The 17243-nt window shown below is 33.4% G+C and overlaps 1 non-coding gene across 1 annotated transcript; it reads left to right on the forward strand.

Annotated features, from left to right (window-relative positions):
• Positions 1–16674: 16674 nt before the first annotated feature.
• Positions 16675–16818, forward strand: LOC122897433. Its single transcript, XR_006382531.1, has one exon. It is a non-coding gene; the product is annotated as a U4 spliceosomal RNA (small nuclear RNA).
• The last annotated feature ends 425 nt before the right edge of the window (positions 16819–17243 follow it).

A 17243-nucleotide genomic window follows, 5' to 3' on the forward strand; every position in this document is an offset into this window, starting at 1 on the left:
ATCCTCTCTGGCACCACTGTAGACTCTAATTCACCTTTTCTTATTCCCAGAATTATCTAATAAAAAACACAGACAGGATTTTATAGCAAGAAAATGATTTTCTGAAATCCTTTCTGAAAATGTTGTCTAAGAAGCAAAATGTCCAATTGTATTGTCTCATTTACCCTGCAGTAACTGATATTTATGCTATCTAAAAGAGAAATGAAGGGCATGCATTTATCATAAAGTAACAATCAAGACTCTACCTTAAATCTTGCTATACTGCTTAGTACAGCTTGTAATTATGAAAATTGCATCTTGTTGAGTTTTATTGATTAATATTTTTGGCTTAGACCCATATATTCATAAATTTTATAATTTGCATACCAAAGCAAATTCTTCTGTGATAAGAAATGTAACACAGTGTCCTAAATTTATCAAAGTATATGCTTAGTCTTTTGGGGTAATACCATTAGTTTGAATCTATGCTTCTCACAAGATTTAGGGAGAACTATATACATTAAGTGCAAAAATATGACACAAGGGATTTTTTTTTTTTTGTCTGTTGCTAAGAGAATTGGCCTCTTGAATTTTTCTCTAGGAGACTGGTTCTCAGAGGACAGAGGCTCCCCACTTGGAAGGAAGCACTCTCTCCTTTATCCTCATTGCTTTACATCTTTAGAGAGACAGAAAGAATAGTAATAGTAAGGTTCAGAAAGGAAAAAAAACAAAAACAAAACAAAAAAAACAACAGGGGTGAATTAAGCCTGCTGCAATAGACCTTATTTCCCAGGGTTCAAAGGAGTCTATAGCTCCCTCAAGTTATCACCACTCTCCCCAGAACTTTAATTTATATTCTGGAATCAAATGAACAGTTTTTATGCCAATAAATCAAGTTATTTAGCTACAGACTCTTCGTTTCTCCCTCAAAAATCTGCGGCATCTCTATGCAGTTGGTTTAAGGAAAACTAGATTTGCTACTTTTGTTGTCTTTTCCAAATATCAAAACTTTTATATGATTAAAAAATAAACTGGGGTATAATTTAGAATCATATACTACCGCAAAGTCACCCTTCATATTTCCCTTTTACACACACATGCACTTACTTGGTCCCAAACTCTATCTAGCAACTGAATTCAACCAGAGAGCAGAGCAGCCTCAGCCTCTGAGATAGAGCCTGGACCCACACTCAGAAGCAGGAGCGAAAGGAGGCTATTTGATTGGCCCCACTGCTTAGTGCTGATACAGTATCAGCACTGTACCTGCTCTGCCAGTTTTTGTGTAGTGATTTCACTAACTTTTTTGTCTGTGCTAATATAACTGTTCTGCATTGCCCTTTAACCACAATTTAACTAACTTCTTTATGATGAGATAATCATATTTCTCCACATCTTTAACTTTAAATTCCTTCATAAAATTCCCTTGAGGGCTTTTGTCTTCTACACCAAATAATTATACAGTCATTTCTGTTTCTCCAAGTAATGCCAGGAACCATGTACTTAAGGTAGATACTATGCTATGATATAATCACAACATCAAAATTGAGACAGGGTGGTTTTAGAGATAAATAGAGTTGTAACCTGAAACGTGCTATTATTTCCCATATTTGGGAGGTGCTGGCAAGGCACAAATAAAATGTATCTGCTTGCTATTAACTCTAGGCTGCACCAAGAGCTGGCAATACAGCTTCACTCGTCATTTTCAGTCTATTCTTCAGGTATTTTCAGTCACTAATAGGCATGCTTGTAGGGAAAAGCCAACAGTGAGTATGGAGATGAATGAATATTACTGTTTTATACAGTCATAAATTCATACCAATGATACACATAGAGTGTTGGAATTTTCCTATTACTCACTGATTCCATTTCTTTGGTTTCTCAGGTGCCCAGCCTTTTGGCTGAAACAAAAACATTAATTACTTTCCTTGCAGTTTTTCAGTGTTACTCTTTTGTAGGATAGCCAGATGGTGAACAGTCATTATTAGACCTACTCTGTGAGGCTCCTCTTCGTCCATGTACTTAATTTTGCATTAAGAGGACTTTTCTGGAACATACTTTTGAGTGCATCAAATTTGAAGTGCTAATCTGGCAAACTTGAAATTTTTCTTTTCTATGAAAACTTGTGTTCCATTCCTTATAAATGCATTTCTCTCATCAAAATTTCATTTAAAATATAGCAAACTAACTGCGATGACAATGCAGCTGTCATTGCATTGCAATATTATATCATTCTGTTCAAGCTGATGAGAAACAGCTTAAACAGAATGATATAATAGTTTCAGGCTAGCTTATGATATGAGAAGAAGCAGGATGAACCATGATGATGACAAACAATACACGATACAGTTGAAGCAGGAACTCGGTGTGAATCTTGCACGATCTCGGGTGAGTTATTCTCTGTGTCTTGGTAGCCCAATAATAACAAACATGCCTAACTCGTGATGCTGTGTTAAGGATTAGGTGAGTTAATATGTTAAGAAGAACAATAACTGATGTTTGGAAACATGCTACTAAAATTAGCTACCATTTCTTTGTAGTTTTCAGGACTTAAAATGACAATTTGACCCTTCTCTTATTAAAGGGAATTTGGCAAACCATTTCCTGTTTCCTTTTCCCCTAGAGAAACTTTCAAGTATGCCGTGCACCTTCCCAGAATATGTACAGTAAGTGAGATATCTCTGTCACTGGATACATTGCAGAGTTGATTTTGTGTGTGGTGTGTGGGGAGCAGGGGTAAATAATTCTATTCTTATTCCCTAACCTCTTGGACTGTCAGAGATTTATAAAGTTTCTTGTTTTTGTTTTTCTGTGTAAACAGTATGTGTGTTGACTTATTACTAAGAACTCTCTGAGAAGCTTCAGGGTTTTTTCCAGGCTTATGGAGATAAAATTAACATATAACATTATACAGGTTTAAGGTTTACAGGGTGATAATGTGATATACATGTATATTATGGAATGTTTATCACAATAAGGTTGGTTAACACCTCCTTCATCTCACGTAATTACCGTTTTGTTATTGTCGTTATGGTGAGAACATTAAAGCTCTCCTTTCACAGCAACTTTCAAGTCTGTAATATAGTATTGTTAACTATAGTCATCATGCTGTGCTTTAGATCGTCAGAACTTACCTATCTTGTAACTGAAAGTTTGTACCCTTTGATCAACATCAGCTCATTTTCCGCAACCTACGGACCCAGCTAAACTACCACTTCATGCTCTGTTTCCCTGAGTTTGATATATTTAGATTCCACACATGGGTGATTTCATACATTATTTCTCTTTTTCTATCTGGCTTATTTCATTCAGCATAATGCCCTCAGGGTCCATCCACGTTGTTGTAAATGACAGGATTTCTTTCCTTTTTATAACTGATTTATACATACATATCATATTTTCTTAACCCGTTCATCTGTTGATGGACATTTTGGTTGATTCCATGTTTTAGCTTTTGTAAATAATGTTGCAATGAACATGATGCACGTATCTCTTTAATGGTGATCTTGTCTCCTTTGGACATATACATACGTAGTAGTAGTATTAATGGATCATATGGTAGTTATATTTTTAATTTTTTGAGAACCTCTATACTGTTTTTCATAATGGCTACACCAATTTACATTCCCACCAAGAGTGCACAAATGTTCCATTTTCTCCACATCTTCCCCAATATTTATTACCACTTGCTTTTTGATGATAACTGTTCTAACAGCATGAGGTGGTATCTCATTATGGTTTTGATGATTAGTGATCTTGAGAACCTTTCATGTACTTGTTGGCCTATGTATTTCTCTTTTGGGAAAATATCTATTCAAATCCTCTGCACATTTTTACATTGGATATTTGTTTTTTGCTTGAGTTATATTAGTTCCCTGTGTATTTGGGGTAATAAAATTTTATCACACATATGTTTTAAAAATATTTTTTCCCATTCTGTAGGTTGCCTTTACATTGTTAATAGTTTCTTTTTCTATGCATAGCTTTTTGGAAATCTAATTTGTTGACTTTGTGTGTGTGGTACGTGTGTGTTTTGTTGCTGTATTTTTAACTTGTGCTTTTGGTGTCAGATCCCCTAAAACAACTGCCAATGGTGATGACAAAGAACTTTTTCTCATGATTTCTCCTAGAATTTTACAGTTTCAGATCTTACTTTTTAAGTCTTTAATACATTTAAAGTTAATTTATGTGAGTGGTGTAAAATAGAATCTTAACCACATTCTTTTGCATGTGAATATCCAGTTTTAAATAAACACCATTTATTGAGGAACTGATCTTTTCCTCATTGAGCATTCTTGACTCCCTTGTTATAAATTAGTTATGCATCGGTTTATTGCTGGTCTCTTGATTCTATTCCATTGGTGTATGTGTCTGTTTTTATACCAATACTATACTATTTGGTTACTATAACTTTGTAATATAGTTTGAAATCAGGAAGTGTGATGTTTTATCTATGTTCTTTTTCAAGGTTGTTTCAGTTTTTCAGGGTATTTGTGGTTCTGTATGGATTTTGGGATTTTTCTCCTATTTTTGTGAAAAATGACTGTAAGTTTTGAAGTTTTTTTTTTTTTTTTAATTCCAGTTAGTTAACATACAGTATAATATTAGTTTCAGATATACAACATAATGACTTAACATTTCCATACAACACTCCGTGGTCATTACAAGTGTTCTCCTTAATCCCCATCACCTATTTTACCCATCCTCCCACTCACTCCCCTCCAGTAACCATCAGTTCGTTTTCTGTAGTTAAGAATCTGTTTTGGTTTGCCTTTCTCCTCTCCCTCTCTCTCTTTCTCTTTTTTCCCCTTTGCTCCTTTGTTTTGTTTCTTAAATTCCACATATGTGCGAAATCATATGGTATATGTCTTTCTCTGACTGACTTATTTCACTTACCATAAGACACTCTAGCTCCATCCATATCATTACAAATGGCAAGATTTCATTCTTTTTTATGGCTGAGTAATATTTCATATTCTTCTTCTTTATGCATCATCAGTCCGTGGACACTTAGTCCATTTCCATAATTTGTCTATTGTAGATAATGCTCCTATAAGCATCAGGCTGCTTAGTTGAATTAGTGTTTTTGTATCCTTTGGGTAAAAACCTAGTAATACAACTGTTGGATCCTAGGGTAGTTCTATTTTTAACTTTTTGAGCAACCTCCATATTGTTTTCTAGAGTGGTCACACCAGTTCCCATTCTCAGCAGTAGTGAAGAGGGTTCCCCTTTCTCTGCATACTTGCTAACACCTGTAATTTCTGTGCTGTTGATTTTAGCCCTTCTGACAGGTGTGAGGTGATACCTCATTATAGTTTTCATTCTCATTTCCCTGATGATGAGTGATGCTGAGCATCTTTTCAAGTTTCTATTAGCCATCTGTCTGTCTTTGGAAAAAAATATCTATTCATGTCTTCTGACCATTTTTAAAATTGGATTGCCATTTTTGGAATGTTGAGTATCATATATCATTTGCAAATATCTTCTCCCATTCTCTAGGTTGCCTCTTGGTTTTGTTGATTGTTTCCTTCCCTGTGCAGAAGATTTTATTTTGATGAAGTCCTAATAGTTTATTTTTGCTTCTATTTCCTTTGCCTCTAGACACATATCTAGAAAAAAGTTGCTATGGCCAATGTCAAGTTGTTACTCTTTGTGTTCTCCCCTAGAATTCTTACGGTTTAGGTGTTTAATTCATTTTGAATTTGTTTTTGTGTATGGTATAAGAAAGTGCTCCAGTTTCATGCTTTTTCATATTGTTATCCAGTTTTTCCAACACCATTTGCTGAAGAGACTGTCTTTTTCTCAATGGATATTCTTTCCTGCTCTGTTGAAGATTAACTGCCATATATTTGTGGGTTTATTTGTGGATTTTCTATTTTGCTCCATTGAGCTATATGCCTTTTTTTTTTTTTTTAATGCCTACACAATACTGTTTTGATCACTGCAGCTTTATAATATAAATTGAAGTCTGGAATTGTGATGCCTCCAGCTTTCTTTCCTTTTTCAAGGTTGCTGTGGCTATTCAGGAATTTTGTGGTTCCATAGAGATTTTAGGATTGTTTGTTCTAGCTCTGTGAAAAATGCTGTTGGTATTTTGATAAGCATTACACTAAATGTGTAGATTGCTTTGGGTGGTAAAGAGATTTTAACAATATTTGTTCTTCCAGTCCATGAGCATGGAATGTCTTTCCATTTCTTTCTGTCATCTCCAATTTCTTTCAGCAGTATTTTGTAGTTTTCAGCATAGAGGTCTTTCACTTCTTTGATTAGATTTATCCCTATGTATCTATTGTTTTGCAATTGTAAATGGGATTATTCCTTAATTTCCCTTTCTGCTGCTTCATTGTATTGGATCCATAGCTGGATTTGGGCAGTACAAACATTTTGACAATGTTAACTCTTCTGATTCATGAACACAGAATATTGTTCCATTTATTTGTATCTTCTTCAATTTATTTCATCAGTCTTGTAATTTTCATTATACAGATTTTTCACTTTCTTGGCTAATTCATTCCTATTTCACTGTTTTTGATGGTGTTTTAAATGGTTTGTTGTCTTTATTTCTTCTTAGATATTTTGTTTCTTATGTACAGAAACAAGACTAATTTTTGTATGTTGATTTTGTATCTTGCTACTTTACTGAATTTGTTGTCTAGTTCTAACTGTTTTTGGTGGAATATTAATAATTTTCCTTATACAAGATAATATCATCAGCAAAAAGGGATAATTTTACCTCTTTTTTTTCTGATTTGGATGTCTTTTTTCTTTTTCTTGCCTAATTCCTTTGGCTAGGAATTTTGCTGAATAAGAGTGGTGAAAGAGGATACTTGCCTAATTCCCAATTTAGTGAGAAAGTTTTCAATCTGTTACCATTGAGTCTGATGTTAGTTGGGTCCAACTAAAATTCACAAACAATGTAGGAACTAAAGTGTTTAAAGGTTGGTGTGGCTTCAGGTCAGACTTGAAAGCTGTTGAACACTGGCATCAAATTTCAGTTACTCTGCATCTCTGTACCCTGTTTTCCTCACAAATAACTGGCTTCATCCTAAGACTGGCCTTGCTCAAATTTCCAATATGGTGTCATAATCTTTCATGGATGCTTACAGCCAGAAGAGTGTGTATATTTGTTGTAATATTCCCAGCAAAATGGAAGGCTTAAAAATGACTCAAGTTTCTGACTTATACAAGCATCCAACAAAATATGTGGCAGTACTATATTGCCAAATAAGGAAATTATAGGAGGGGGGAAATTGATCAATGAGAAACAGCTCTCCATGGGTTTCACAGTTTTGCACATCCTAGAACAACACACTGACTAACCTTTTTTTAGAAGTATCTTTTTGAGGATTTTTATGTAGTGAGCAGCCTTGGAAGACAAAATTATATATTCATTCTCCAGTGACTCTCCATTTATTGAGCAATTTACAAAGCCTTTAGAGCCACCTACAAAACCCAACATGAGCTACACCCTCCCATGCTCGTTACCTCTCTAATCTTATTCCCTACTAGTCCCCTTTCCATTCATTCTCTCCAGGCACACTGTCTACCATGCTGATCTTAAGGTATGCCTGGCATAATTCTTTAGGGCCTCTGCCGTGTCTGTTCCCGCTTCCTGAAATGTTCTTCCCCCAGCTATCCCATGGTTAACTCCCTTACCTTTTTAAGCATTTGCTTATCGGTCGGTCACCTTCCCAACTTCTGACCGTCTTACTTACATTGACAAGTTCCCTTCATTCCCACTCCATCCTTTATCCTTTCTTATCTCTTTTTTCTTGTTTCCACATTATTGGTCACTTTCTAACATGCTATATACTTGCTAAATAATCTTTATTGTTTTGCTACAATTTGAAGTCAACAGGACATATTTTTGTTTGTTTTCAAGGATGTTTCCAAGCACCAAGAACAGTACTGCATACATCATCAGTGCTCAATAAATAGTAGTTTGATGAATGATTAATGGACCTTCCTCAAATTTTCTGTGGAAGAAAGCGAAACAGTTACATACACACATAATTCCTGGTCATAATTGTGCAGGTCCTTTGCTTTTCTTAATAGAAGCATATTTTAACACTGTTCCAGAATGCTCCCAGCAGGATAAAAACCTTTCTGGTAGGATTTAAGTTTTGAATATACTGTTTACCATGACCTAGGCATATTTCAAGTCTCAGATAGAAGTGACCTTTGTTCTAAAAACCTCATTGGGCTGATTAGCAATGCTTTCACATTGAAGACAGAAAATATAAGCCCCCTAAGGAATTTATAATAAATGTGTCTTCTCTGTTTGCTGCACATTTTCTTCTTCCTTTTAGAAAAATATTTAGCAAGTTTCAGGTTACAGCTTTCTATTTTTCTCTTAAACAACCTTGTCCCCATTTTGATGATATGATTATATCATAGTCCTCTATTTTCTTTAAGTAGGAAGATTCTGTACAAGTTTGGGAAATTGCAAAAATATATAATTATTTAGACTGGAAGAAGCACAAAAGTGATTTGACTACGGTAGTAAACATTAGGGAAATATAGAAACATGATTAGCTCTTCATTGTTCTGTTCTTCTAAAAGAGGAACTAAACAAATAACCCTGTAGAAATTAAATTTTATGTTGTTATTTTAACAAGGAGAAAGTTAAATTAATGAACTTTATGACTAATATGTGAAATGTAATACATAATGTTCATGTGTTAATCAAGAAACCATAAATCTAGGGTTCAAAACAGCAAGCACATCTAAAAATTAAAAAAAAAAAAAGCAATTATTGACTTTATAAAGCACTATGAGGTGAAAAGATAATTAAATAATATTGTATAAGATTTTTGTTTTGGTTTTTGGCTTTTGGTAGTGATGTACACTCCTACCAAACATATGTGAAATTTCCTGGCTCAAAGTGAATGCTGAGTAAATATCAGCTCCTTTTATTAAGTTGCTTCTAGGCACTCCTGCCAACATTTACTATTAAAATAAAAAATCCAATGAGAAAAGTAAAATAGGGTATTTTATTATTGATTTAATGTGCATTTCTGTGTGATTAAACACTTTTTCCACAAGTTTATTGGCCATTAGTACTTCTTAGTTTCCTTGCTCAGATCTGCCTTTTATTTTTCTAATAGAGTGTTTATCTTTTGCTTATTGATTTCTTAAAACTTTTATAGAACAAGAATCTAAAGCTTTGATTTACATATATGGCAAACACTTTCCATTTGTTTATGATATCTTTTTCTCTTTACTTTAGGATAATTACATTTTTATATACCCAAATCTATCCATTTTTCCTTTGTTGAAATAGTAAGACCTTCTGCAACTTGAGATTAGATATATATTCTCCTACACTTTTTAAAAGCTATTTTCTGGTTTCATTTGTTATATTTAATCTATCTGAAATTTATTTTAGAAGAAACCACAAGGTAAGAATCTATCTTGGTTCTTTTCTAAGTAGATAAGCAAACTGTATGAGCATAATGACATGATATTTATCTTATAGAACTAAAACTAAGCTGTAATTGTCATTATTTGGACTTATTTCAAATCACGCAATTCTCAATTCTTAAACTCTAAAATAAAGATGTGTACAATAAAATTTTATTTTAAGGTTTAATTACTCAATGCATTTATTTAAGTTATGGATGAAGAAATCCAAAATGTGCACATTAAATGCATTCCATGAATGTGTTGATGTGAGAATATTACTAAACTAGAAATTGATAATAAAAATGATACTTTATAGAAATGACCTCCTAGAATATAAAATAAAATTCAATGGGGTAAGAATAGACAGGTCACTCAATGGAACATTATATAGAGCCCAAATATAGACCTACACATATAGTGAGCTGATCTTTAACAAAAGAACAAAGGCAATTCAATGGAGAAAGGATAGTTCTTTAAACAAACAATGCTTTGTGCAAATCTTTGTGCAAATCTTTGTGCAAACACCAAGTCTATAAATGGATACTACTAGGAGAAAGAAGGCCATCTGAAAAGGCTACACACTGAGTGATTTTGAGGCAGGGAAACTGAAGGGACCCCATGAGAGAAAAATCTGTTTCTTTCTTTTGCTTCTTTTCCAACTTCTATTCTTGCAAGGACCTGCACACCTACCTAACTGTACAAAGAACTTGTAATGCAAATAGCATATGTTCTCCTTGTAAGGAACAAGGATTTAATGATTCCCCAGAGTAAATGACATCTAAGGAAGAATCATGTGAGCCAAAGCTGTCATATGTGTATTCCAAACCATTGGGACCAGTCATCCTGATGCCAAGAACCCTTGGCTTCAAGGAATAACACCTGGGTCTTCATCTTTGCTCTAGCCATTCCCTGGATGCCTGAGATGACATGTACCCCAGACCTCTGTCCTCAAAACAAACAAACAAACAAGCAAGAAAACAAACAAACAAACAAAAACAGACCCTGAACAAAATCAAGACTCCTCCTTTCTCTTCTGAGTCTCCTGGACACTACCTCTTCTGTTACCTACTTGCTCTCTCTACCTTTATCAAACTCTGCTTTCACTTCCTGCTGGTTCACACATGATTTTCATCCTGTGTATGGCCAAGGACACGCTTAGCTGGTCCTGGAGGATCTCCTCTGGGTCCTCAGACCTTAACTGGTCCTGGAGGATCTCCTCTGGGTCCTCAGACCTGCCAGCATTCATTCCAACTATATGACATTCTGGCAAGGGCAAAACTATGGAAATAGTAAAAAGATCAGTAGTTGCCAGGGGTTGGTGGGTAGGGCAGGGCTGGGGAGAAGGTAAGGATGTATAATCAGAGCACAAAGAATTTTTAGGGTAGTGAAAATACTTCGTGTGATATTGTAATGATGAATGCATATCATTATATATTTGTTCAAACCCATAAATGTACAATACAAAGTGAACCTTAATGTGAATTATGAACTTCGGATGATTATGATTTTGATATGATTATTATTTTGTCAGTATTATTAATATTTGTAATATTAATTTTATTGCAACAAATATGCCACTCTGGAGAGGGATATTGGTAATGGAAGAAGCTATGCATGGGTAGAGGAAGTGGGTAACTAGGAACTCTTCGTAACTTCTCAATTTTTATGTGAACTTAAACCTACTCTACAAAATAAAGTCTTCATTTATAAGGGGAAAAGAGTATCAAGATACGCTACACCTTTCACAAAAATTAACTTGAAATGTATCACAGATTAAAATATAAAAGGCAAAACTATTATTAAAGTCCTAGAAGATAACAGAGAAGAAAATCTAGATGATCTTGGATTTTGGCAGTGGATTATAAGGAACATCAAAGAGACTATCCATGAAGCAACAAAAGATAAGTTGAATTTCATTAAAATTAAAAATCTTCTCTGCAAAGACACTGTCAAGAGAATGAGAGAATAAGCCACAGACTGGGAGGAAATACTTGTAAAAGACATGTCTGAAAAAACTGCAATCCATTATATACAAAGAACATTTACAACTCAATAAATAAGAAAGTGAACAACCCAGTTAAAAAGTGGGGAAAATATCTGAACAGACACCTCATCAAAGATGACATGCAAATGAAAAATAACCATATGAAAAGATGTTCCACATTATATGGCATTAGTGAGTTAAAATTAAAATAACAATGAGGACTACATATTTATTAAAATGACTACAATCTAAAATCTTGACAGCACCAAACGCTAATAAGAATGTGGGCAAAAGAAAGTCATTCATTGTTGGTGGGATATAAAATGTTGCGACCACCTTCAAAGACAGTTTCTTATAAAACTAAACATACTCTTACCATACTATCCAGCAATTATGCAACTTGATATTTACCCAAATGAGTTGAAAAAATGTCCATACAAAAACCTGCACATAAATATTTATAAAAACTTTATTCATAATTGCCAAAATGTGTAAGCATTCAAGGTATCATTCAGTATGTGAATGAATAAACTGTGTTACTATCAGACAATAAAATATTATTTGGCTCTAAAGGGAAAGGTTAACAGTTGTACTCAATTTGTATATAGTGATTGAATTATTACTTGCAAGTAATAGAGATTTAACTCTACATTGTGAAATGTATATTCATTTGTATGTATATTACATCTTGTTTTGATCAAAATGCAATTCCTGTAAAGGAAAAATAAATATTAGATGGCATCTAGAGAAAATAGAAAGTAAAAAAGACAATTTAACAGAGTTTCATAATAATGATAAGTAGAGAAATAAGGTGATTTCCATATATTTCCTACCTCCAAACACTTTGACTATTATTTGGGGGTTCAACAAGAACAGACCTCTAACAATTTTGTATGATCTATCAGGAAAACTATAACAAGGGAAAATCCTGTATAGTTTCACATGTTAAACTTGGAGGATTAGTAGGATCAGTATCCTATGTAATCAAGGCTTAATACTGCAAAACAATCATTAATATATTCAGAAAAATGAAGAAAGAAAGGTCACAAGGGAAATATATAGGTGAATCCAGTGAGCGTCACAGTAATAGAGTAGGCCTTAAAGTAATACGCCCAACTGAGAAGAATTCCATTTTAACCAGTCTGGTGAAAGAGAAATTGACTTAATGCTCGTGCTCAGGGTGTGGGAAGTAAAATTCTCCATTAGGGTAAATAATGTCATCTAGATAAAAGAAAAACAAAGTTATTATCAATAGCAGTTTAGAGTAAGCCATTATTTATGAAACTTTTAGAACTAAGTGTGAGAGAATGGTATGGAGTTCTCTTCTGGAAAAGGCATAAAATATAATGTATCAAAATGCCATTAATATGATATTTTCTTTAAAACTGAACACTACTCATAGTCATATTTAGAGGATGTAGGCAGGTCTGGAATAGAGCCTTTTTAGAAACTGTAGAAAATTAAGAATAAAATTCAGAATACATTCTCAGGACACCTTCATGAAGATCTTAAATTTCTTAAACTTAACATGTTTATAAATATAGTAAATTTACATTTATATATTTTATTAAAATGTCTAATACACACATATGTTCACACACACTTGGATAAAGTCCAATTAAGATAGTAGGATCAGGATTTTATTTCTAAGAAGCAGTCATTGTGCCTTAAGTCCAATAGTACTTAGCACATTACTTATGATAGCATAAGTACTCTGTAATGATCACATTTATGAAAATAGTAAATCTGCCTCTAAGACAGAATTAGAGTTCTTTTGATGATAGTGACCCAAACTACAAGAATGATATCAGGGAATAACTGATGTTAAATAGAGAGACTTGGGTAATTGAACTGTGCTCAGTTCCTCAAAAGTTTTATTAGTATCTGTGGAGTATACTGGCATAAAGTGGTTTCTTTACCAAGTGATTAACTAATGAAGTTGATTTATATAATGTGTCTAGAACACATAAAAGTGAGATGATTGATAATTTGGTTTTATTAGAATCTACAGAGAGATCTAAAATGAAATGAGACACTCTAAAGACAAGTTTAACATTTTAGTTGTAAATGTTCTAGTTGCAACTAGATGTATTGTTACATGTTCTAGTTGCAACTAGATGTAACAATATATCTAGTTGCAACTAGAACATTGATATAACTAGAACGTTGAAGAACATTGAAGTACAGATGTAGATAATGTCTACCATCAGAGATAATCTTAAAATGTACCAAAGGGATAAACAAAAAAAGCAGTTTACTTATAAAATAAGAACATTAAAATCACAGATTTCTTTTCTTGTTATTTGTAAAAAAAAAAAAATGGCAATAGAGAACAGAATAAAATAGATGTAATCAGGAAATAATTTTGAGCCTAAAATTGTTTTTCCAGCCAAAATATCATTTTATAAGAGACAAGTAACTAGGTAACATATGCAGCAATAAAATAAGATGGACTACTCTCTTCTCATTTCAAACATGTAGAAATTCTGGTTTAAATTTAACTATAAAATGATTGAATGTGTAGAACGATAAAAAAAAATCATAGATTTCTAGGGTCTAGAAATAAAGTGTTGGAAAATATTCCCTATGGATTTCTTACATTAGGTCATGTCTTGTGAGGAAGAAACTGTCATTTTTTTCCCCTACATTTTGAAGGATAGTCGTATGGCAAAGAAGATAGAGATCGTGTTTCCCTCTGTAGGAAAGAGCTGATTTACCTTGGAAGAAAGAATTTTGAGAAAAACTTTTGAGAAAAAGTCAGGTATGCTAATTGCACATTATAAAAGATTCAGGATCCATAAGGTCTCTCTCCTGTCATATACCTATGATGTGTTCAAAGTGTGCAGATTTCACTTGGACCTCTACATTTTCTCGTGGGATTTGAGGGGTGGTAATTTAGTGCAAAAAAATACTGATACTCTGTTTACCGCTATTGTGAACAGTAGGCTATCCTTTACCTTTGATTCATGAATCTTATGTCTTTTGCCAGCATACATGAAATTGTGGTGGGCTGCCTTAAAAGTTTGAAGGTAGGGTAAAATCTCTAATCTTTCACAGTTCTTAACAGAGGGCAGTCACTGAGCAATTATTGTGTGAATTAGTGCTGTGGAAATCCCAGAGAAATATTGTATACTGATAAACTCTTTAGAAGCTAGAAATTGGAGTTGTCACTTCACGAAGTCCACAGTTCAGCTGAATTCACAGAGCTATACAAACAAAGAAGAGCTATAATCTGCTTTCTGGTGTAGGAAACCTTGACTCTGTATGGAGTTGTGAATAAGGAAAACACTTCCACTAATAGGAACTTCATGCCAACATCAGGCATGAAGACTTCACAGCCTACATGGTGCTGGAATCCAGGACATGAAATATCACAAAAACAAGTAAACCCCTGGGACAAAAACAAGGGCAAAACTATTCTCTAGAGATGTCTCTAGAGATATCTCCTTATTTTAGGAATATATTGGAATCTCATAAAATATAATCTCCCACTAAGAATGAATTCAACAATAAGAATGTACAACTGCATAAAGAAACAATTCTCCATAATGAGGGATAGAAAATTAACCAAATAAGACCATTAAAACTCTGAGACTAAGAGATAATTATCTGTAAGATAACATAAAATATATTTAAGTGATTAAAAATATAAAAGAAAATAAAACAAAAAATAAATCAAAAGAACAGAAAATAAATATAAACACATATACATATGCTGAATTGAATAGGATGTGTATTGAAATTCTAAACATAAAATAATCATTGATATAAAACAATGTGTGGATTAGTTAGATATTAGATATAGCAGATGAGATTGGTAAACTGAGAATTCTGAAGAAATCATACAAACTGCATTATAGAAAAAGAAATCAAAGAGAGTCAAAAACAGTAGAATGAAAAAGCCCAACATATATTTAATTGTTAACTGACTTATTCCATAATTTATTCACATATTCATATGTCTGTGTGTTTTTGCATGTTCAATTTATTTCTAGTTCTTATTAAAGAGTTTGAAGAAATTCTTAAACATGCACAAATATGAGAGGTAGCGATATTGTTGCAGTTTAAAGATTTTTGAGATGTTTGGACTTTAAAGATAACTACATTCCTCTAAGTTAGACAGCTTGAAAAAAATACTGTGGTCAATTATATTTTGCGTTTGAGTTCTAAACCAACAAATTAAGAAGATAATTTTGTTTATGTTATTGTTTTGAGTGGCAATCACAGAATTTTCAAAGAATGCACATAGGAGAGCATGTGATTAGAAGTAGTTTAACAGATTCAGACACATTGCTAGAGCTGAGAGAAAATTGGCTAATAATCAAAGCTAAGATGGAAATGGGAAACCAGCTAGTCTGTTCATAGTGGACAGCACTGAGAGTATGACATGGAGTTGAGGGAAAGGCAGGACAATGGTTCCTGACTGCCATTGCACTGCCATTGCACTATAGGGAAGTGTTTCCACATGGTATCTTGCAACTTTCTTCCTAGTATACTGATAAATGTTGTCATCAGGTAGTCTACATATTTTTTAATGAATATATATATAGCACCTTACCATTATATATATATACTCACACATATACATACACACAGATATATCTTCTATAATATATATAACCTATAAATTATCAAACATGTTTTTTTAAAAAAAAAATTTACCAGTAATTACTAGCTGTATGTTTTCTAATAGTGTTGAATGAAATATTTATGCCATTTAAAACATAGCTCCTCTTAACTGTAGAAATAGTAGAGTGGGGCGCCTGGGTGACTCAGTGGATTAAAGCCTCTGCCTTTGGCTCAGGTCATTATCCCAGGGTCCTGGGATCGAGTCATGCATCAGGCTTTCTGCTCCGCAGGGAGCCTGCTTCTCTGTCTCTCTCTGCCTGCCTCTCTGCCTACTTGTGATCTCTGTCAAATAAATAAATAAAATCTTAAAAAAAAAGAGAATCACAAGCATTAGATGGGGCGGTGCAAGACTCAGTAACAAGAATAATTTACATATGTGTATATGGCAGAGAATGATAAATAAACATGTGAACAGTAAAATTATTTCAACACAGAGAAATATATATATGTATTAACTGTCAGAAATGACTTACATTAAGTTACAATCTTTCAGACTTTGACACTATTCTATCCTTTCTGATCATGCTGAGTAGCAAAAGGAAATAATAAAATGATCAAATAGAAAAACACATTTTACTTGCTTTTTAGAAAGGTGAATTGATAAGCCTCTAGATTTTCTTGATTTTTGTCCACTAAAGGAAAACAGCATATATTAAATAATATATTAAATAGGATTTCCAAGCTTTGAGCAGTGGCAATATCTTAGCCAATGAGGTTTATCCGAGGCGCAATTATTGCTAATTAAATAGGGTTTCCAATGTCCAGAAACTAGTTGTGATGCTTGTATATTCGGTTTCAAATTTTATGTGTCCCTACCAAACTAGTCATACTCTAATCAGTCTACCATAACTGCACATCTTTTCTTCAATGCTGTAACAGTTTTAGGTCAAGAAAACATCTGCTTCCAGCAGAATGTTGAAGTTGATTGGGCCTTAAGAAACATATATTTCAATTCTAGCAGTTTACATATGAAAGAAACGAGTATCTGAGAGATTGAATTATTTTCCCAAGGTCGTATATCTAGTTAGAAGCCAAATTGGTTACTTTCAAAAATCGCTGGAGTTGAAACAGAGTTCTTTATGTACAGCCTCAAGGAAATGCAATATTTATACCAGTGAGGAGAAAATTAGAATATTCTTACCCCTCCATATGCCTTAAAAATTTCTTCTTTTGCTTTTTTTTTTTAACAAATCTTTGAAATACTTTATAATTTGGTTTACAAATTGACATTGGGATTAAAAGGAACATT

Source organism: Neovison vison, chromosome 1 (genome assembly GCF_020171115.1).
Source record: "Neovison vison isolate M4711 chromosome 1, ASM_NN_V1, whole genome shotgun sequence".
Lineage (NCBI taxonomy): Eukaryota > Metazoa > Chordata > Mammalia > Carnivora > Mustelidae > Neogale > Neogale vison.